Source organism: Euprymna scolopes, chromosome 36 (genome assembly GCF_053919585.1).
Source record: "Euprymna scolopes isolate OS-2025 chromosome 36, ASM5391958v1, whole genome shotgun sequence".
Taxonomy (NCBI): Eukaryota; Metazoa; Mollusca; class Cephalopoda; order Sepiida; family Sepiolidae; genus Euprymna; species Euprymna scolopes.
The window spans coordinates 49,944,207-49,967,860 of record NC_136517.1 but is presented as its reverse complement, the minus strand read 5'-3'; the positions used below and the strand labels follow the sequence as shown (position 1 = coordinate 49,967,860).

The window sequence follows — 23,654 nt, the reverse complement described above, 5'->3', positions numbered from 1 at the left end:
CTTTTTTCACAAGACCATTCTCCCAGGCATTATTTTTTTTTTTTTTTAGAGAAAGGGGAGAGTGTAGTGTTATGTGATAAAGATACCATCCTTCTAAGGATTACCCCTCCATTTTTGGGGGGAGAGGAGAGAGATAATTGGTACTGACCGAAAACCAAAAAGCCAAGTAAAAACAATCATGTTAATATTTGTGATAGCAAGTTTAGAATTTTTTTTTAATTTTCAAGGATAAAAAAGTTTGGGGGTTTTTTTCAGTCTAATTATGAGTGCTTCATTCAGTCAGTAAATGTATGCAAGCTAGAAACTTGTATGCATATTGTTATATAATGACCTACTAACCTAATCCCATCTGAAATTCATAAAAACATTACTGAAAAAAAAAAAATCCCATTCTTTAGGTGTGTCAATTGAATCCTTGTATATAATAAAAATGCCATTTCAAGCTCATGCATGACAGATCAATGAAATTCTGCATTTCTTGAATAACTCCAAAACCTTGGCGTCGATCTAACCCAAATTCTAGATACACATTTACCTGACTAGTAAAAATTGATGACGTGTTGGATGAAGAAAAATTATGAGAAAAATACGATGAACATGCAATGAAAGTTTTCAAGACAGGCTTAATTCTCATGACTCCAGATGAAGATTAAATCTAGACAGTATATGGAGATGTGTGCAGAGGAGTAGACTTCAATGGTATGGCCATGCTGAAAGAATGCACAAGATTGCATGCGTTAGTAGATGTAAAATAGTGTAGATCGCAGAGTAAGTTGACATTAGAAGGAAAACATGAGGAAATGATACGAATGGACTCTAGAGAAAGTGTGATAATGATCAGACCAGTAATAAATTAATTTGGAAGTCGATTTCAAAAAGTTGTCCAATAGATGCCAGCATGTAAACAAATGTTAAAACTGAATATGGTGATGCAAGTTTAGTCCCAGTTGACATAGCAATTTGCATAAAGTTTGACCATGTAGCTTTTAATATATTAAGAGGTATTAAATAAAAAAAACATAACTTTAGCCTAACAAAAAAAAAAAAAAAAAAAAAAAAATTAGCCGAGCATAAGGGGTTCCCTTTTATGAGTGAAAAATTTACTTTCACCATGACTAATGTTTTTGCAAAATTAAAAATTTTGCCAAGGCATGGTTATTGAGAAAAATGCAAACAAACACACAGGAGTGAATTACTCAGTTCAATCTCTCCTTTAAAAAAAAAAAAAAAAAGCAAAAAAAAAAACTGCAGTCACATGTGACATTACAAATTAAACAAATTCAGTTACCACAATTTCTTGTGTATGCGACCTTGTGTTTCTGAAACTAAAACACAAGAACAAACATAAGATTAATACAGGCTTATCCAGTATTTAACCATATACCGTTTTCATCCTGAGAATGTATTTTTCTTTGTTAATATTCAATGTCACTGTATGCGTCCACTGCCAAAAACTATAAAGTGCCAGCAATCTGCTGAGACGATGCCTGCATTAGCACGACTATATTCTAAGTTATCTTTATGAATTTTCAACCAATCTATGATGCCAACGCTATCTAAAGAGGAGAGGATGGACAAATTAAAACGTGCCTGATGATACTGAAAGCTGACCTTAAGGTAATCACTGGACCTTAGATTCATACAGCGAAACAGTACTGTATGTGGATGACTATAAATGCTCCCTATCTTGGGTTGAGTATAATGAGGAGCGAAATAACACTGTTGCTAGCGTACAAAGCAATGTTCTTTGTGTAAACAAACTGAGCTTACACGTTTGGACAATGTTTAAACATTGTAATTTCGCATACCCATCTTAGCAGCAGCCAAATAGCATAATGGTGAAAAATGCTGACTGCCACCTACGCGGTAGAGTTTCAATCCTGGCTTCAGGTAGTTACTAATCTAGCCATACTGATGAGCTGTGATACAGTGAAACAGTATTGTATATGGATGACTATATATATAAAACTAGCTACCACTCCTTCATGGATATCATACATCTCTATAATTTCTAATTGTTATAGCGCATCACATCAGCTATTCCAATCTGAATGTTGTAATATATCTCACTAAAATATTTAATTTTTGATATTAAAGCAAACAAATGAACCGGATATTTAGCCATCGTGCTGCTATCTAATTTCAGTTTTCATCACTAATTTAAGTATCAGAGAAATATATGCTCTGAAACATATAGATCAGGTTGTACAGAGAGAAAGTGTTACTGGTTCTCCCTTCTCCAGATTCCAATTAGCTATTTATACATTGTAGGGAGAGAGAAATCCTTCGTTTTGTAATTCTCCTAATTTAAGTTTCAGTAAAACTTATTTTCAATAAAACTGGCTAACTAGACATAAGCAGTACCTATTTACAATGTCTCCCCACAGGACAGAGTTAGACACCAGGGTCGTTTTTTAACGTGGAGAAAAGGTACAAAAATAAAAATTGTCTCAGTCGTGAAGGATTTCTCCTCCACCGAAAGAGAACGAGAAATAGAAGTGCAGCATCTGAAGAACAGATACTACACTTTGATCTTGACCAAAAGGCCAAGGTTCAAGATTTTCCAGAATATCCAATGAAAAAATAAATACACAACAAATAAATATTACTAAAGGCAAGCTAAGTTACTCTTCTACCTACCTGAATATGGTTTTTGTGCTTTAACTTATTTTGATGTTTGCTTTTTTACTTACAAATAAAGATAGTATAAAGCCTATTGAGTTAGAACTAGAAATAAAATGGTATCATTAGAGATCTTGTCAAGCCTTGATAACTGCCCAAAAATTAAAAATGTAACAAAATATTAATAGAACATATTTTCACACAATTGGTGACATTTATTGGGTGTGTCTATCCGTATTTTATTTAATTTTCAATTTTTGAGAGATTATCAGGGCTTAATTATGACTAACGAGATCACCATCTTGTCTTTCATTCTAACAGGCTTTACACTACCTTCATTTCCAAGTAAAAAAAAAAAAAAAAAAAAAATGCACATTAAAATAAGTTAAAATACAAAATACTTATCCAGGTAGGTAGAATAGTATATTAGCTTGTCTTTGGACACATTTGTTATATAGCTATTTATTTCACTCTTTCTGTGTGTGTGTGTGTTTTTTTTTTGTTTTGTTTTGTTAGCTATTCTGAAAAATCATGTATTTTAAGATGTTAATCTCATACATTTTTTTTGTTTAAATGTTACTTTATTATTACCCATTTTTTATTCTTACATAGAAGTAGAGAGAATCATTTCACCATACAATTTACACGTGTGTGATATACAAAGATATGTTTGTAAATTAGATGGTCTTGCAGAGAAAAAAAATATCAGTGGGTGGATAAGGGAGAAGTTGAGATAAACAAATAGTTGAAAAGATAGGGGACTTCTTCAGTTAACTATAAATTAGGGCTAATTAAAACAATTTTTTTTTTAAATATAACTTAATCCCAGAACTAAAGTATACTTTACTATGCATTTTGCTTTATAGGAATAAAGCCATAGGGAGAAATAAACGTTGATTAACTAGCATTTGGTATAATAATAGATATATATCAGACGATAAAAATAAATAAAAATATCTTTTGTTTGAGAAAACTATGAAAACGAAAATTAAACGTAAATAATCAATATTCGGAGCAGACCTCTTTATAATTTTATACACTACACGGTTCAAGTAAAAAAAAAAAAAAAAAAAAAAAAAAAATCTGAAGACGTGTGTAATATGCCACTTTTTGTTTTTAATTTTTTTTCAAAATGACAACACCAGAAAATAGTTAATAGCAAAGAGATGATGTACTTTTAGAAATAAAGACCTAATTCTCAAGAGAATTACACAGTAAGACATTTATACTGGCTAAAATATGTTATGTATTTATAGAACATATAAGTGTGGAAGAATGATCGCTTTGAATGAAAAGCATATGCAATTAGATCAAAAGTAGCTACATTAACTTAAATAGTCTTGAATTAAATTGAACATATTTAAAACTGGTTTAAATGTTCAAGTTTTTATTTTTTAGCTAATAAAAATAAAACAATTATTTTATGAAATTTCATGAAACGTTTCATATACACACACACATACACACTTGAATGCCTACAAGAAAGACACTATCCTCGAGTGCATAAAGTCCCTCTGTACAGGGATTTGTTGGTACAACCTGGCATACGGCTACTTTTCTGACAAGCAAACCCTGACCAAATAAAATATCGGTATAATTAACCCACACTGGGGTTTTAAAAAATGGTGCATCTTAAAGTGATGCTACCTCAAGTAATAGCACGATAGTCCACAAAACTAGATCAATTCTTGTTCTAGAATCTGGAAAGACAAAGAGACCACAACAAAGATATACTATTACAATAGAAAAATGCGAGCATGAAAAGTAATATGGTTAAGCTTAAACATGGAAAAGTAAAGGACTAGTTGTTAAAACTGGAAAAGAAAAGGACAAGATATTCGGTACTTGTGCATTTAACGAACCAGACGTAACTCAGCATTTGCTTGGCTTTGTCCACCGCATGACGTCACTAGCCGGATAAAACCGAGTGTTGCCAATAAAATAAAAAGACTAAAAAATAACTAAAATGAAATTGTAAATGTAGAAACCTCCAAAAATAAATAAGCAAAAACCTACCGTTCATTTATTTATTTTTTTTTAATTAGTATCATTGTTTGAAATTGTTTTCTGTTTGCAAAATAAATACATATAAAACATTTTTGTAAACAAATAGTAATTATTTTTTTTTTAATGAAAAATTTTTTTTCAACTACTTACGTAAAATAACCAATAAAAATGATATTTGTAGAATATATTTTTTTAAAATAGTAATTTTTTTTTTATGAAACGTTTTTTTTTTTCAACTATTTACGTAAAAATAGAAAAACTCGTAAGAAAAAGGAAAGGAACAAAACTTTTTTTTTTTTTTTAAACCAGGATTTTTTTTTTTTTTTTTTTGCCAGGAACCAGGAAAATTTTTGTGTTTTTTTTTTTTTTTTTTTTTTTTTTTTTTTAAATCAGAATCCCTGCGAGATTTTTTTTTTTTCTTTTTTTACCAGGAACATATTTTCTCAGAAGGATGTATTTTCCTCAGACTTTTGGAGGGCATCAGACAACAAAGTGGCCGGAGATGAGATCGCGAATGTGATAGGAAGCTCCTTATAATCGGGTAGCTTTCGGCGATGTGGGTTAATATGGAGTCAAACGGCTATCTTACCAAACTTTTTTCTCCACATAAACTCTAAACGATATGTGTCCAAAAGCTCCCGGTTCGTTCCGCATTCTCGTTTATTGCGCTGCTTTGCTTCCTTCCACATCCGCTCCACATGATTTGTTGTTGCCTGTGTTACGACGGGATCTACAAAATTAAGGCTGTGGTTTGGTTCACCGTTAAATGGTGATACCCCTCCTCTCCTCCCACTTTGCTGTAAGCTATCCAACAGTCTGATACGACCGTGATCCCTGGCAGAATGTATTTTCTTATTAGTGGAAGGAGGGTTTCCGCATTCCTATTTAGTACGTTAACCAAAAAAACCCTCCTTTTCGGCGGGATCGGCGTATCCACCGAAGACCCAGACTTCTGCCGACGTTGTGTTGAAGACAGACTCGTCGATTTCGACCATATAGCCTGGGCCTCCTATCTGCAGGGGATTCTGGAGAAAGTAATCCCGGCATATATCTCGCAGGAAATTCTTCCAGTCCACAATTGTGTGGCATGAGCGCAACCCACATTCGCGCTGGAGATTCCTAGTCGCCGCCATCTCGAACGCTCATATTGAAATTCTCGTCTGCTGCTTGACGCGCGTCGAGTTGAAACTAAGCGCACAGCGTTTTGATTGGCTGATGACCATGTTTCGTCAGACAGCAGCAAAACCCGAGTTGCTGACGTCATGCGCCGGACAAAGCCGAGCAAATGCTGAGTTACGTCTGGTTCGTTAAATGCACAAGTACCAGATATTCTAGTAAAAAAATATAAATTTATAATTTAAAATATTGCAGCATTAAGAATTGATTATATAATGTTATAAATTGAATTTTTAAAAAAAAGTTCTTAATGCTGCAATATTTTAAGTTATAAATTTGTTTTCTACTAGAATATCTTGTCCTTTTCTCTTCCAGTTTTAACAACTAGTCCTTTACTTTTCCATGTTTAAGCTTAACCATATTACTCTTCATGCTCGCATTTTTCTATTGTAATCCATTTTTTCCAGACTTCCAGTAAATTCACGTGTTCTTTGTTTTATTTCACTCTTATTTTTTTGCCCCCATAAACATTAACATACACATATGTAATAACAATGTATGGCACTCGTCTGCTTTCAATAAAATGCCACCAATTATCTCCCTTTCATGCTTTCAATCTGTTTCACTTGTTACTTCTCTTTTAGAGACAGCAGTGAATTAGTAGCAACAGTAGTCATTGAAGCAATGCGGTTGCTATGAAAACCAGTCATAAAAAGCGCCGCTCACCTCCTTACATATTTTTACGATTTTGAACACCAGAAAATACATAACTTGTTTTACTGAACAAAAATTGAAAAAAAATTTTCACAACATAGCTAAGAAGGTGATCTCTAAACTGTAATAATTGTTTGAAATTTGGTTGAAAAATGAGTAGGTGGTGAAGCTTTAAAGCAGTTCTAAATGACTAAAACTGCCACTTAACCATATATTGAAACACGGTAGTGTTTGAATGATGATATATTTAAATGGTCAATTAGGGAGCGAAAAATTATGTTCTCAACTTATTTATTAGATGTTTGAGAGATAAGGAGAATAATGGAATATTCAAATATCTATGCATCTCATAGAGATCAAATGTTATGCCCAAGAAAGAGCCTCCGTGGTTTCTGAGAGCTTCAACTGAATTAAAAATTAAAACAGAAAAATATATATAAGAAAATAATTTTCAAGAATAAGCCCTTTTTAATCAGAGGATGAACATTAGTAAAGAATGCATCATTGGTTTAACACAAATTTGCTCTATCTAGTGTATTGAGCTTTTCATCTTGATGGGTTCCAAGCTTGCATAATATTTATTATAAATTGACTTAAACATTAAGATACTTCAATTAAATGTCAAATATGAACAGGTAAAATTATCTATATATCTATAAAAGATAAAATGCCTTTGTGCGTGTACATTTCGCTACACAATAACTATCAATTTTCGATCGATCGATTTCGATCCAAAGTAGCTGATCAGCAGCTTGGTTTCCACCAGTTTTGGCAAATAACAAATAGGATCCTGAACAGAAGTGTGCGTTCTATCCCAACCATTATCAACAGACCAGAAGTCATCTCCTCAGCTTCACACAAGGCCAAACTATTTGCCAAAAACTTTGAAGCTAATTCTACACTATGCGACGAAGGCCATCAACTCCCCATATTTCATCCTATAACACAGAACACGCTAGGTAACATACAAATATTTATGCATGAGGTCATCAAGCTAATTAAGAACCTTGATTCCAGTAAAGCTACTAGCTCTGACGACATCCCAATTATAGCGTTAAAAAAGCTTCAACCAGAACTTGCTCCCATACTTACAAAACTGTTAAAGCGTTGCCTTAAGGAGAAGTGCTTTCCAACACCTTGGAAAACCTCATCAGTATGTCCTGTATTTAAGAACTCAGGTGATAAGTCATCTCCCTCTCAGTACAGACCAATAAGTCTCCTGTGTGTGATGAGTAAGTCACTGGAATCCATATTAAATAGAGAAATAGTCAACCACCTCAGCAGAAATAACCTTCTTAGTGACACGCAATATGGTTTCCGTTCTGCAAGATCTACCGCAGATGTGCTAACGGTTATATCTCATAGGATTAGTGAATCTCTTGACAAAGGCTTCCTTTCCAGGGCAATTGCTCTTAACATATCAAAGGCCTTTGACAAAGTATGGCATAAAGGCCTACTTCACAAGATCTCCAGCTATGGTATAACTGGAAATATTCTCTATCATTAAATTATTTCTCTCTGATAGGCTCATAAGAGTAGTGGTTGATGGACAAAAATCAGAGGCCTGCAGTATTAATGCTAGAGTCCCTCAAGGGTCCATCCTGGGCCCAACTCTCTTCCTGATCTACATCAATGATCTCCCTAAACACATACTTAAATCATTCGTTGACATCTATGCTGATGACACGACCATCTCTAGCAACACATCAAAGGCCGTAAATGACAAAGCTCTCTCTGATCTCGAACGAGTGGTTCAGTGAGGGAAGACGTGGCTGGTTACTTTTAATGCATCTAAAACCAAGTTTCTATCTTTACATCATCAACGCTCTGATCCCCATCTGGCATCAATTGAAATGGATGGCTCTCGTCTAGGAGAAGCCCCATGTTTTGACAAGCTTCTGAGCTTGACCTTCACTCCTGATCTGAAATGGAACATGTACATCAAGTCTGTTGCCAAGGTCGCTGGAAAGATGGTGGGATCCTTCTACCGCTCTAGAAGATACCTGATGCAATTCTCTATCTGTATAAAAGCCAAGTACGTCCAAGGATGGAATACTGCTGCCATATCTGGGCAGGAGCTGCTAAAAACAGCCTATCCTGCCTTGACAGAGTACAAAATAGACTTCGTGGCTTAGTGGGGGATGCCCTTTTCTCTTCCTTGCAACCTCTCTCCATCAGAAGAGACGTTGCAAGCCTATCTTTGTTTTATCGTTATTTACATGGCAGGTGCTCGTCTGAACTCCAATCTCTGGTCCCCCCCACCTCACCAATCTTTTACAAAAAACACCCGTCTAGCTGAATCCACTGTCAAAAACTTTCCCCACTCTTTATCTATGTCTAAATCAAAACGTAGATTCCATGAACAAAGCTTCTTTCTTAGAACTGCATGCCCGTGGAACTGTTCCGTCTGCCTGCTTCCCTCCTGACTACAACTTGGATGTCTTCAAGTCCAACGTAAACAAATTCCTGATGAACCGCCCCCTTAAGTAGACACTTTAAATATCCACACTAACGTACTGTACTTACAATAACCTTTATCCCTGAGTGGCTTCCAGGCCTTGATAAGTGGTGACTACCTTGTAAAAAAAAAAAAAAAAAATCTACAGACTTGAGATTTGACATAAAGGGTATTGAGATTTGTGAAAATCTTTTTGATCAGTTTTCGGCCAGAAATTTGATTAAGGGGTTAAAGTTCAACGATTTGACCTTTGAGAAAACTACCAAACTCCTATGCCAATTTTGAGTCTAAACACTTGAAATTTTAGGTACAGGTTCTTTGGACATTGATTAAACTTCATAATTTTATTTGAGCCCATAACAATAAAGGCTAAGGGGTCAAAATTGGAGTCAAAGTTAAAAAAAAAATTGACCTCTGCAGTCTACCAAATTACTCAGCCAATTTTTGGTCTAAATATTTGAAATTTTACATAAAGTGTATTCATACATAGGGTAAACTTTTTAAGCAGTCTTTGGCCAAAAATTTGGCTGCCATGGGGTCAAAGTTCAAAAGATTTTACATTTGCGGTCTCTAGCAAACTATTCAGCCAATTTTGGGTCTAAACATTTGAAATTTTACATAAAGGGTACTCAGACATGCAGCAAGCTTTTAAATCAGTTTTTGGGCAAAAGTTTCGCTGCCAAGAGGTCATAGTTGACATAGTTGACCTTTGCAGACTCTGTCAATCTCCTGTCAATTTTGGGTCTAAAAACTTGACATTTTAGATGTAGACATGGGCTAAATATTTTAATTTGATTTGAGCCAAAAACAATAAATGTAAAGGGGTCAAATTTTACCTCTGCGGTCTCTAACTTTTCTCTATAGTAGTTAAGGAAGTCTATTACATAGAAAGGCATTGCCGTACATATGCACACTTTTTAATGTATACATATGCACATTAAATTATGAACAGTACATACGGCCCGAGCAAAGCCAGGCTGGACTGCTAGTAGAGAAATAAAAGGTGAATCAAATGAGGTGTAGGTTGTTTGAACAGTTACACTCAATTTAGCTTAAATTTGCTGCGTTTTTTTAAATGCGAACTTTCTTTTTGGCGTCACTGTGTGTGTGTGTGTGTGTGTGTGTGTGTGTGTGTGTGTGTGTGTGTGTGTGTGTGTGTGTGTGTGTATATAAGTCACTTGGTGTACACGATTTCCTCATAGGTTCGAAAATGGCTGAGCCTATCTTTTGCAAATTTCACACAAAGGTTGTTTATATGTCTGGCAGTGTTCTTATGTTTTGTACAGAAATTCATCAGATAAGTATTAAAAAAAATCCAATCTTAAAAATAGTCTTTCCTATGGATAAAAAAAAAAAAAAAAAAATCATTACAAGGAAATATTTTACATTACACCAACCAAGGGTGTAACGTAAAGTATTACCCTGTAAAAATTCTTTTTATCTATAAGAGAAAAGAGGCTATTTTTAAAATGGTCAAGCCCAAATATCAGCTCATACGGAATTTGATGAACATTATTTTTTTTTTTGTGAATTAGTTCCCCGGGGCAAAATTAAATTTGCAATAGAGGACTGATGCTATAATAATACATATGCAATCTGCATAAATTAAAATATCATGTTTAAGCGTATTTTGTGCAACCGAACAACGCCGAGTGGCCAGCTAGTGTGCTTATATAATATATATATATATATATATATATATATATATATATATATAGATATATATATACATACACATACACAATTATTACAGGTTAAAGATATTCAAAGATGAAAACCAATCAATTTAATGTGGTTATTAATAGTGCTTGATAAAAAAAAAGAAAAAGCAAGATATACTTTTCTTTTTATATTCAGAGAAACATTTATATGATCACTATCATGGTCATTGTTATGTTTGTGTAGTGACCATGTAAAATGTTTATCTGAAAAAAAAAAAAAAAAAATGTGTGTGTGAAAGAGAGACACACACACACACACACACACAGATTGTAAAGTGTTTGAGGAGTGCATTACTTTTACTATAACAGGAAAACTATTGGACTTTGTTTCTATATTTTAAAATTATCAATGGCAACCTCTATAATTATACAGCAAATGAAGAGGTGCACAGTCATTGTGATTTTAAAGGATAAATATAGCAATTTAGAAATAGAACCTTTTTTAAATATTGTTAATCATTCATTTACAAATTTCACAACGAGTTAAAGGCTTAAGATGAAAAAATAAGAGACAGTCGAGGCATGCTGATAGCATTAGAACATATTAGGTTTAAATACAGCACATCATTAGTGGTAATTCTAGAAGATCCATGAGATCGATTGCAAAAAAAAAAAAAAAACACAAGAATAATCTGAAAGGTTATCCACAAAGATATCAGCCACTTATTGTCATGAGTGAAGGCTAAAATAGACAAATGTTGGCTTTATAGACATACTAGCAGGAAGAACTGACATCGCCCACGATCGAATGATGATTAACGAATGTTTCACACTCCCATATTTTTTTTATTATAATCGAAATTGGTGAAATTGACCATTTTTCAATGAAATCGATTCATTGCCTGCTCTAGTTGGAGATCGATCATGGTACCCCAGAAGGAAGCTTCACATGCCTCCCTGCAGTGACTTAGTCTACAATATATTGTAGTCGACATTGCACTGTAAAGAACCTACTATTGATTTTATAAAAGTATTTTTTATATATAACTAGTCTGGGGGCCCAGATGTTTGGAGGTATGTATTGAGCAAAAAAAAGTGGTAGTAGGTAGGCAGGCAGGCTTGAACCCGTACCACGAAGGAGGAAAAGAATGTGAAAAAAAATAAAAAAGCTATGTCTTTGCCGTTACGTCAATCGCCAAACCCGAAGTGGTGAAGGTTTAAATTAAGGCTAGTCAATCAAAAAGAGGAGATGACTTTCAAAAATATCGGTGAAAAAAAGCGACCCCCCCCCCTTGTAGAAAACGAACCATGTAAAAAGTGTGCAAAAACCTGACACGTTACCCGCTCGGCCAACAAAGAGCAACTGAAACACGTGTGAATTTATTTATTTAAGTATTAAAAACAGGTCAAATAGAAGTAGCAGAGTTAACTTTTAATGCGGGGAAGCTTTTGGATTTGTTTACCCAACTTTGGCTGGTTGTTTCCCCCAAGATGTTGGGGAGAGGGAAACCAGCTCCCAATTGTCCAAATTGAATAGCAATTGTCTGATATAACGAGTTTATCCCCACATTGATCAAAGCTGATTGCTTCTGGACGTTCCCCGGTGCGATTGCCGGGGAGAATGCCTTAGCTTTGAATTAGTTTCGGTTTTATACAAAAAAGCTGAACGAACACAAGACGGGCTCAAATAGCAAGAATTTTGTAAAAATCGACGTAAATAAATCTAGACGCAACACACGTTCACAAATCGTACATATGATCTAGGGGATATATAAACACTTCTAAGCTATAGTAACCACCCCCCTGAACCGTCGGTGAAAAAAGCCTTTTCGAGACATACAGAAATGTGCGTGCCGCATTTGCGTTTATATATATATATATATATATATATATATAGATATATATAGATGGCTTCAATTAAAGTTTAAAATACAAAAGTCAAGTATTGTGTCCCAATTGTGCTCTAAATAGAAACATTCATTTCTAACACCCCTGCCATATCAATGAACCTACAGTTGATTTTATATGTCAATCCTTTCGGCTTGTAATTCTCAAATGCACTTATGATGTTAGGCTAAGTAAGGGGTTAACTTTGGTCAAAATCGCCTGTTCTATTCTTTCATCAGATCATTTCGCTTATCGATAATTATCGAAAACATTATGATACAAAACCTATCTAAGAACACTGCCAAACACAAAGTATCTTCATAAAAATTGGCAGAATTGTTTTTGAGACTATAGGGAACGAACTCACACAAATTCCTTTTATATAACAGTAGAGATATCTATAGAATAGTAGCAGGTGTAAGATATTTTCTAGCCCAGTATAGAGAGGCTACATTCTTTACAGCAGGGATATTATTTGACTTTGTACTTTTTTTTATATTTCGGGATTATCAATGGCAGTCTTAATAATTGGATAACAAATGCAGCAACCAGTTATTATGAATATAAAGGATGAATATAGCAATTTAAAGAGAACCATTTTTACAAAGCTTGACCTTTCTTTTCCAAAGTTCACAAATTGTTAAAGGCTTATAATGGAAATGCATCACTATTATTATTATTATTATTATTATTATTATTATTATTATTATTATTATCAAACTTAAGAGACATTCTAGACACTCTGTTTAGATCATCTGAATTTATTCACAAACTACAGCATGCAGTTGTCGAGAATCATAGAAGATCCAGAACAGTGTGTGTCAGAAGGAACAATCTGAAAGGTTGCCCACAAATATATCAACTGCAAGTCTTAAGTATCAGTTTACATCAGAAAAAGTACTGGAAAAACCCTTAATCAACACAAAAAACTATGCATGGAACATAGTTAAGAAAAAAAAAAAAAAGATGTACCCTCGTAACACCTAATCCCCAAGTCTCCATAGTTTAAAGTGATATGCAACCTGACACAAACATGTAGACGATCTATACATCAAATAAAATCCATTATCGAAGCTGAACGACTTTAATGTACAAAATTATAAAATATATTTTTATATCCAAAAACCGTTTTAGTAAAATATTTCAAAGGGACCTATGCATGTATAAATCTGCCCTGCCTCTAGTATAGTTATTATCTATAGACCTCTGAAATTGAGTTTTCTTGCTCTGACATCCATATTAAAAACCTACTTTTCCTTTTTAAAAATTATTATTATTAAAAACTTCTTCATATACTCAGTCATGAATGTGTGAGCAATTAAATTATGGTTAACTAATTTGCATATTCTTTGGAAAGCGAGCGTTCATTAATTCTTTTTTTTATGGTTTCTTAGGTGATTGGTTTCATTTAACTATTATGCTGAATTCTTTTAATGCATTGTGTACAATGGCATAGAATTTAGGATGAAAACGTCCAAGCACCCTGACATGTTTTTATGTATAAAAGTGACCATGTCGGTGTGTGCAAAACGTTTACCAAACTCCTCTTTGAATATTTCATCTATAGACTAGAAACTTGATATATATTTGAACCTCGGGAACAATTTTAATTTGGTTTTTAGCCTGTGACACTAATATATATACATCTCTCACACACACACAAAGTTCCTAGAAAAAAAAAAAAAAATAGATTAAATTAAATAACATGGAACTGCAGAAAATACCAGGACAAAGAGAGAAGTGTTATATCAGATTTTTACTAAAAACACGAAAATAAAGCAACGATCAGTTATCAAGAAACTTTGACACGATGAACAACGATTACAATAACAATTTCAAGAAACAAAAACAACCACCCAAAGTTAGTTTTTTTTCCGTGTGATAGTTTTGTGCATGAATTTGTAGTTAACTCTTCCAATTTAAACTGTTTCAAGTCTGTATTAGATAAAATCTGGATTGTTCATGAATACCAGCAGACAGCCAAACAGGTATAAAATACAAGCCTTTTTCTAGACATTTTTACAGCTTTCAATGACATCTGCAGAAACTGTCCGTCTGCTTTTTATGTTTTCCCCATCAAATGAAAGTATAAAACTCATACCAATTACAAATTACTGTGTCTTCAGGGATTTTATAACTTGAACTGTGGCGGTGAAGTCAAAGAAAATTAATGCCTTTAGGAATTTAGTCTAATTGTATAAATCTGACTAAATAATAAAAAACAAAAAAAACAAAAAAAAACAATGAAAAACGCCTCAAACCATAAAAATATCAAAACATTTGAGTCTTTGGGGGGGAGGATCATTTTTCACATGTTTATATATTTCTATGTATAGGATTAACTCATAAATTAATTAATCGATTATAAATTTTGGGATGCAGCTGTTAGACACGAGGCAATGTAGACTATATTTAGTTTCATGCAAAAAAGAGAAAAAAATTTGATAACAGATTTTTGTGAAATTTTAGTAAGTATTAGATACTAATTAATAAATATTCCCTAAAATTCAGTTTCTTTGGAGTATTTAAGAGTATTTGTGGGTGGGCATAATATCCCATTTGAAAATTCAAACATATGTATTAAATTTAAGCCATAGTCATTAAATAAGTTAGATTCCCTGAATTTCAATTTCTTCTTCAAGTTCCTTAAGCTTAAAACTTAAATTATAAACATTTTCTAGGATTAAAATCATGCAATGGATTTAAATCAAAATTGGGGTAAGGATTCTAGACACAAGGTTTAGTAGCATCATATCTTAAGGGAACATAAAATTGGTGTTAAGTGAATTTTACGTATTCTGGAGTAGATATTCTTCTAATCTCTTTTTCTCATATATATATATATATATATATATATATATATATATATGCGTTATTCATTTGTTTCAGCCACTCCGATTAGTCATAGATGAATTATATTTAAAAAAAAAAACAAAAAAAAAAAAAACAATATAAGTAACCTGGTCTATCTGTGAGGAACGGTCTATGCCAAACTCCTTCAATTTTTGGTCTACATACTTGAAACTTGATATATAGGGGATTCGGACCTGTGGAACAAATTCGATTTGCTATTTGCTTTCTCTATTTCCTTAAACAGGTGAAATGGTTTTGTTTATTACTCACTAAATTTTGTGTGACCGGGCACAATATATATATATATATATATATATATATATATATATAAGCTGTAGAGGATTATATTTCCCATATTAAGTTGATCTTATATCTGCAGTATTCAGAGCGACTGGTGTGAAATTCATATACTCCACCCTTCTTTAAAAAAGTGACAGTTATGTTTATTTACCTTTTATCATTCTCTGGCTTTGAATTCAGACTATTATATATATATATATATATATATATATATACATATATATATATATATATATATATATATATATATGTATCTACTAGCAGACCACCTAATGTTGCCCAATCGTAATATACACTTAAATATATTTTAATTTATGCAGATTACATATTTATTATTACAGAGACAATTCTATAGATTATCATATTAAAATTAATATATAGTACTGAGATACAAACTAAAAATATGACTTGAGTGCCATCAGCTAGAATCGAAACCAAAACATACAATTCTCATATATAAATTCACTTGTGATCCCTTTATTAAAAAATTGGATTTGCTATATCATCAAAGACAAGATACAAGCAAGCAAGGTCCAAACACACATTGACCTCTATCATAGGGTGGCGGATACTTTAGTTTTATATTAAAATTTGTAAATCAATTTAATGATATCCAAGTAAAAAGACTAAACTTCACACTTTTCTCTGCTGCAGATAAACATAAGTTGTTTACTTCTGAGGAGTCTTCGAAACCTGCCTATAATGAATGGAGACCTTGTATTAAAAATTGGTAATAGCTGGAAAGAAGAAGTTTATAGGAAATATTAAATTCATAAACAGTCCCCAGCCACATGTATATTCCAGTCATGTGAAGATGACATACAGCACCTAGTATTCCCAAATAGTCACCCATCTGATACTGGCTAGACTGCACATTGCTTAACTTCAGAGTGTTACCTAACTTTAAAGTTCAAATACAGCTGATGCAGCTGGTGTAGACAGGTACTTTAGCTGGTATGTATGCATTTATGCATTTATACTGGGTATATCTTGGCAAATGTATGCAAGAGACGCCAAAGAATAAAGTCATTCCACCAGCACTGAATGGAAAATATTTCAGTGCTGTTCAAAATAAGAACATGTAATAAGAACAATTGCTTCCTAAACAACTTTTATATATTATAGAATTTAACCAAAACTAAACTAAAAAAGAATGCATATAGAACACTTTGATAAATGCGGATATCAAGGTTAATGGTGGGGAGAAATTGTAGTGATCAGTCTTTGTGGAGGAAGTAAGTGCAGAATGGTAAGACATTTAAAAAGAATGATATCCATCATCAAAAATTCAAGAGATGCATACAAGAAGTTCAGCATCATTCTATCAGAATTTGCGAGATCTTAAACTCATTTGATGTATAATTAATGTAAAGGCATTTGTTGCAGTAAGGTTGGTTATAGAAGTCATAAATTCATGGAAGTTTTTTTTTTACTATGGTTTGAATGGTGTTTCTAGAATATGTGTGGAAAAAAAAAATGTACTTCAATTTGAGGCCTGAGGTTTCATAGAAAATTTAGCCAGTAGTACTGGAAAAAAAAAACTCATTTTACACAAGGTACTTTCCCAACTCACATGTAATGAACAACACAGCAAAAAAAAAAAACAGTCAACCTCTCTTACACAGGTTACTTTCCTTGACAACACCCCGAAGATAACATCAGTTCAGTTGCCAAACAAATTCTGACAACTTCTGCAGAATTTTGCTTTTAGGGCCTGCAAACCAGGCTGGTATTATGTATTTGTTTCCCGACAGCAGTAAAATGTTATACAAGGGTAGAAGGTAAGAGAAATCAGCTTCATAAAAAGGATACCCTGGCTGGCTACAAAAATAGTTTAAAAACAACTGTCAGCATTTCAAAGAGATCAACAATAAACCAGCATCCCCTCTCAAAAGAGATGGTAATGCCTGGGAGAACACACCTCCAAGAATTGAACTGAATCAGGTGTCCTCACAAAAATAAAAACCTGCTCATCCACAAGATAGTCCTTTGCTAGAATAGTGCCAATAACGTATTCTTGATTGATACGAACACAACTGGAAAACCAGACATCTGTTGATGAAGCAAGACAAGATGGCAAAAATGTCCTATTCCAAGCATGCTTTCACTTTATTTCAAACTGATAACTGGTATGTCAGATATTAAAAATGAAAATACTTCAATATGAACACAGTAAGTCCTGTTTACCCTCAACTGCCAGACTCCAGTTCTGGTTCACCATTTCTACCACAAGAACCACAGTGAATTTCGTTACATATTTTTTTTTTTATTACATGATTCAATTACGAATGTCACCATATTGTTCAAATTACAGTAGCATAACTAATTCAATATTTTTATTGTTATAGTGTTCCGGAAACTTTGTTTCTGAGGCTTTGTGCATCTGTCAAAAATATAGTTAACTTTTTGTGCTACCATATTTTGATACAGACACAAATAACATCACAACACTTGTAACATTTTCATGTAATCAATAAACAAAATATCAGAGTCTTATGTACTGGGATGTATAAAACTGGAATCTTAAGATTTCCATCATTCCAGTAATTATAGGAGCAACCAGACTCGTGACGGTCACCTACCTTGAAAATGCTGCTGTGAAATCTGACATAGTTATATGGAATAAGTCAGAGAAAGTTGCAACCTTGGTTGAAGTGAGTGTTCCTAATGATTGAGGTCTGAAAGGGAGAAACAGACCAAATATCAAGGTCTCATGTATGATATGAAAAGAAACTGGAATCTTAAGGAGATATCAATCATACCAGTTATTATAGGTGCCACATGGCTTATGAAGAAGAACCTGAAGTCCTACCTAACTAATATTCCTGATGGACCAAGTGCAAAAGAGATCCAAACAATTGCACTTAAGGAAACAACGAGGATACTAAAAAGAGCTCTCAGTTGGTTTAAATAAAAAGCAGGGCAATGTTGGCAGCTGGTTTGTTTGCCCCATACCCAGCGTTACAATCTTCAAAGGAAGAAGATTAAAAAAAAAAAACGGTGAAAAACGGACTTTGAAACATACATGGCAAATATACTTGGTGAACCAAGTGCAAAAGAGATACAAACAATTGCACTTAAAGAAATGGTTAGAATCATCTTTGGAATCTCAGATGTGGATGAATATCTGACATTCAGTAGGATGCTGCATCCCCAGCCAGAACAAAATAAGAAAATTAAAAAGTAAATAAAAACAAAAACTACTGGTTATCAAAATGAATTAAGAGAATATGACTTTGTAATGTCCACGAAAAAATTTGAATTATGCAAAAAAAAAAAAAAACGTATGTGGGGTTCCCCCCTCCACGAGTGAAAAATGTACTTTCACCATGACTAAATTTTTAAAAATCCAAGGCGTACTTTTCACCATGACTAAATTTTTTAAAAATCCAAGGCGTGGTTATTGAGAAAAGTGTGAAGAAACAAACAGACAAACCATTTTGGGTCAATTTTACCCTATAATGGCCCTAGGCGAGCACCCAGAGTCATCTCAGAAAATTCGTTTTGGTAAAAATTTATTTTCACCATGACTAACGTTTGTGCAAAATTTTAAAAAAAATCCCAGATGTGGTTATTGAGAAAAGTGCAAACAAACGAACAGGTGTGAATTACTAGGCCCAATCCCTCCTTTGTTGGCGGACCAAAGTGATTATTTGCTGGCGATTTGTACAGAAATACAAAATTTTATACAACTGCTTCAATTAAGAAAACTTTGTCTTTCATGGAAATTAAAAATAAAAGACCAGTGATAAGACCAGAACTGTTTTATCTCCAGTTTTAATCTAGACCTGAAACAAATCAATTTTATCATAACATGGTCTGATCAAGCTTCAGAACAGTTGAAAACCATTAAGATTTCTAAAAAAAAAAAAAAAAAAAAAAAGTTACAACTCCATTTCAAACTATTTTCTCAATTCTTAAAATATTGCAAACATTTACACCATACTAATGCACATACAGCTCAAATACTATTAAATATCTTATCTTGTTTGATAGTTCTTAATTATTTCTGAATTCATCTAATTCCAGCATAAAATTGTGTTATTGCTGTTTTGTCAATAATTACAAGTGAGAGAGATATTTTTAAACCCCATTTTCTTTTATTAATTTACTGTTAAAAGAGAAATCTAGTTCATTTTTAATATCCTTTGAATCATTAAGAAAGTTTAATGTGTTATCTGTTGAAATGAATCTCATATGTACAGTTAAAGTTGGGTCTCTGACATTTTTGTAGGATTTTTTTTTTTAAGAGGTAATGGGATTTTTACCAAATATATATGCTAGTTTGATCTAATTATAGTTTCCATTACGATTAATTTTCATTTACCACAAGATGAAATTGCATTTTTAAGGATTTTATACTTGTTCAAAGCTGGCAGTTTTAGTTATATACGGATTTATGAAACCCTTTGTAAAAAAAAAAAAAAAATTATGGTACAAATGTAGTTTGATAATTTTTTTTTGTCTCAACTGCTAAATAGGAATTTCCTCTTGCCTGTTTAAAGAGTTAAGCCATCTTTGAAAGGTTGCAGCCGACAAATTAAATGCCATAGTTCTTCATTTTCAAGTTAACATTAAAAGGCTACAAAAGAAAAGATCAGCAAGGCAATGAAAATCATTTAATTCTAATATTGACATGAAACGATTAAATCATCACCCAAGACACAGAACACGTCCACTGCTCTAAAAGTTGAAAAGAAATTATTTTACTCGGATTTAAAAAAAAAAAAAAAAAAAAAAAAGCAAATAAACATTACAATTTCATAAATAATGTTAAGTTGCATATACAACATAATTACATTGACACAGCAATTCTCATTAGATTACCTAAGTTAAGCAACAGTGAGCCTGGCCAGTACCAGATGGATGACTATTTGAAAATTCCAGGCACCGTATGTAGGAGGGTATTGACACCTCCCTGCAAGACCTGCAAAAGCATAACTTCGTCTCCCCTAATCGAACAGCTTGTGAATTTGATATTCCCTAGACACTTCCTCCTTCTGGGGAAGCTGGTTCAATCAGCCTAGAGTTAATGATGTTGGTTATTAAGTGGTGGTTGTCTGGTGTTATAAGTGTAACTTATTTGGATTCATTAAATTTTGTATTTTTTTCTTTATTTTTGGCAGGGTTATTCTACAAAAGATCCATTTATCTAAACATTTTTAAAAAATCTCTTACGGTACAAATAATTGTCAATCATTAACAATAATTAAATAAAATGAATTTGACTTAAGACAACAACTCAAAAAAAAAAAAAAAAAAATTTCTGATTGTATAGAATTAGAAGTTTTTTTTTGTTTTTTTGGTTTTTTTTTAGAAATCTTATCTTAGATTTAGTTGAACAGAGTTTGTAGTAGAATTATTTTGTCTTGTTTGTTTATAAGAATTAAGGAAAGCAATGTTATGGGAAGCTAAAAGATGAAGAGTAAGACTGTAGAACTCTCAGGCATTGGTGCAGAAATGTTAAAGGCTACAGGTGAAACATGCAATGAGATGATCATAGAATTAACAAATCAGAACATAAAAAGATCCTGAAAGACTGGGAATGTAGTATAATTGTGATTTATTGTAATGGTAAAGAGGACGCCTTTAATAGAAGTAATTACAATGGCTTAAAATTGATGAATTAAGTCTTGATAGTGATTGAGAAAATAAATGAGCAGAAAATAAGTCCGAAAAAGTATAGATGAAATGCGGTTTGGTTTTATGCCTGGGCAAAACACCAGTGGTGCTATATTTATCGAAAGACAAATTCAAGAGAAGTATCTTAATCAAAAGAACCTACATTTTGCTTTTCTGTATCCAGAGAAAGCATCTGACAGAGTGCAAAGAGAGGTTGCCTGCTAAGCCTACTCGGTTTGAGGAAAAGGAATAGGGTACAATTCACTCAAGATGCTTGTAATTATCGAATAGACAAGCACAGTGCAATTACTGGTAGGTTGAGAGAGGATAATGAGTTTATATACATAAAGTGTAAGACAATGGAGATAGATGAGAACTGATGTGAACAAAGTATTTTTGGATGACAAAGCTATTGAGTTTTTGTTATCTTGGTGATATCATTGGAGCACAGAAGGAATCAGATGCTGTTAATCAGTACAAGAGTATACCACTGCTGACCAAGAAGAGTCTATCATGCATGTGTACAGTTTGATGTATAGAAGTGAAACCCGAGCAGTGTGGGTTGAGGACATGGATTGCATGGAGAGAAATGATATGATGGGCATATAATGTTAGTTTTACCGGCTTAGTTTTGATGATCTCAGAAGATTAAATTTGGACAGTATAGAGAAAGGTGTGCAGAACAGGAAACAGGATGGTATGGTCATATTGTAAGAATGAATGAGAGTTGTTGGGTCAGTACATGGCCAACGGTTTATATAGCAGGTTCAGTCTACAGAGGAAGAGTAAGGAAGGCAAGAGAGGAACTAATAAAATGGCTTGAACGAAGAAAGTGTGGAAAAAAAAATGTACTAATGTAAAAACCTGGCCAAAGATAGGTTAGCTTGGAAGTCAATTTCTTAAAACGGCCCAACACATGAATATGTTTAAGACAACTGCCATAGCAATGAATAATGAAGGCTAGATATTATTTTATTTATTTTTTTAATCAGAAATTGTAAAATGTAATAATTAAAAAGAAAAGGTTCTGGAATTCTTTATTATGTTTTTTATTTTACGAATTTATCAAAATTAAATAATAAAAAAAAAAAAAATTAAAAAATAGTAACCGGATTAAGCGAATGTAACAAATAACCATTTAAACATAAAATAGATTATTTTTTATTATTTACTTATGAATGAAAACTGAAGAGAGAGCAAACCTAATCCAATGTTTAAAAAGAAAAGAGGGGTGGGAGGAGGTAAAAAAAAAAACTAGGTCAGTTAAGTCACATGAATTTATCATTTGTTTTAGTAAGAGACATTTTGTTGACAAATTTCACAGCTGATCTTTAAAAAAAAATAAATAAATAAATAAATAAATAAAAATGTTATATTGTAAAACTTTGATCTTACCTCAAACAGCTCTCTCTCATATTACCAACTGATATAGCATGTTCTTTCTTACTATTTCCCATAAATGAACATGTTTGAATTACTACTCTTAGGCCCCTTCCAGGTCTCATTCCACTGTGGATATATGTCCACTGTTAGCTTCTACTTCTACAGAACCGAATTAAAATAGAATTTACAACTGCATGGCATGCATATATTAATATAAATATCAGCACAGATTTTTATTTGACAAATTTTGTTACATTTATTTTTCATTATAAATACCAATTTTATTTCATATTTTGCAAACATATGTATTGTTTCATTTGTCTAGATTATTTAATGGAAAACTGAAGACATTGTGAATGGTTCCTTGAACACAAGTTGCTATTAAAGAAGGGTTAGGATTCATACCTTTCCCAAGGGTATTACAGTAGAAGCAAATAAGGGGATGTTGATTGACAATCGCTTGAGGCACTTCTATTAGTAAAATGCCAATAGACCAATTCTTAACTACTTTTACACCCAATCAGAGTGTCCCTGAGAAGGCGAGATGGTGTTTTTTTCCTACTCTCATCTTACTGCAATGAGAAACAAGTAAAAAACCAGAAGACGACGCAAGAAGTGTGGTGGATTCTATGGAGACGGACGAGATATGCCACATGAAGTGGCGAGAGCCACGGAACATAAATGACCAAACTCTAAGGGAGAGAAATCAGTTTTTCGCTTATGCTGGATGAATAAATCTCCATCAGCAAAAGACATGCATGCATATGGAATGAAACAGTGAACAAGAAAAAAGCTACCCCACCCCCACCCCGTGTAAAGTGCTCTGGTACTGTGAGCCATAATTCTTCAAACTCCACAGAACAAAATCCAAATAATTTTTTTTTTTTTTTTTTTTTTAACACTATGTTCAGACTTTATGGAGACCTTGCAGAGTCCAATATTAACCCTTAAAAAAAAAAAAAAAAAACTTGTCTCACTTGATCCTAAATATGCCAAATAAGATGTATACCTCCAAAATTAATGGTTTTTAT

General features: G+C 33.0%; 1 protein-coding gene across 5 annotated transcripts in view; it reads right to left on the bottom strand.

The window, feature by feature from the left end:
- The window catches only part of LOC145260467 (protein kinase C and casein kinase substrate in neurons protein 2-like), a 198,973-nt gene that overhangs the window by 128,098 nt on the left and 47,221 nt on the right, over positions 1 to 23,654 (bottom strand). Inside the window, exon 2 of one of the 5 annotated variants that reach the window (XM_080118547.1) lies at positions 18,201 to 18,296. The exons of the other annotated variants lie outside the window; for them this stretch is intronic. The gene's annotated coding sequence lies outside the window, so the exon portion shown is untranslated. The remainder of the gene's footprint in view (positions 1 to 18,200; positions 18,297 to 23,654) is intronic. 5 annotated transcript variants of the gene reach the window in all.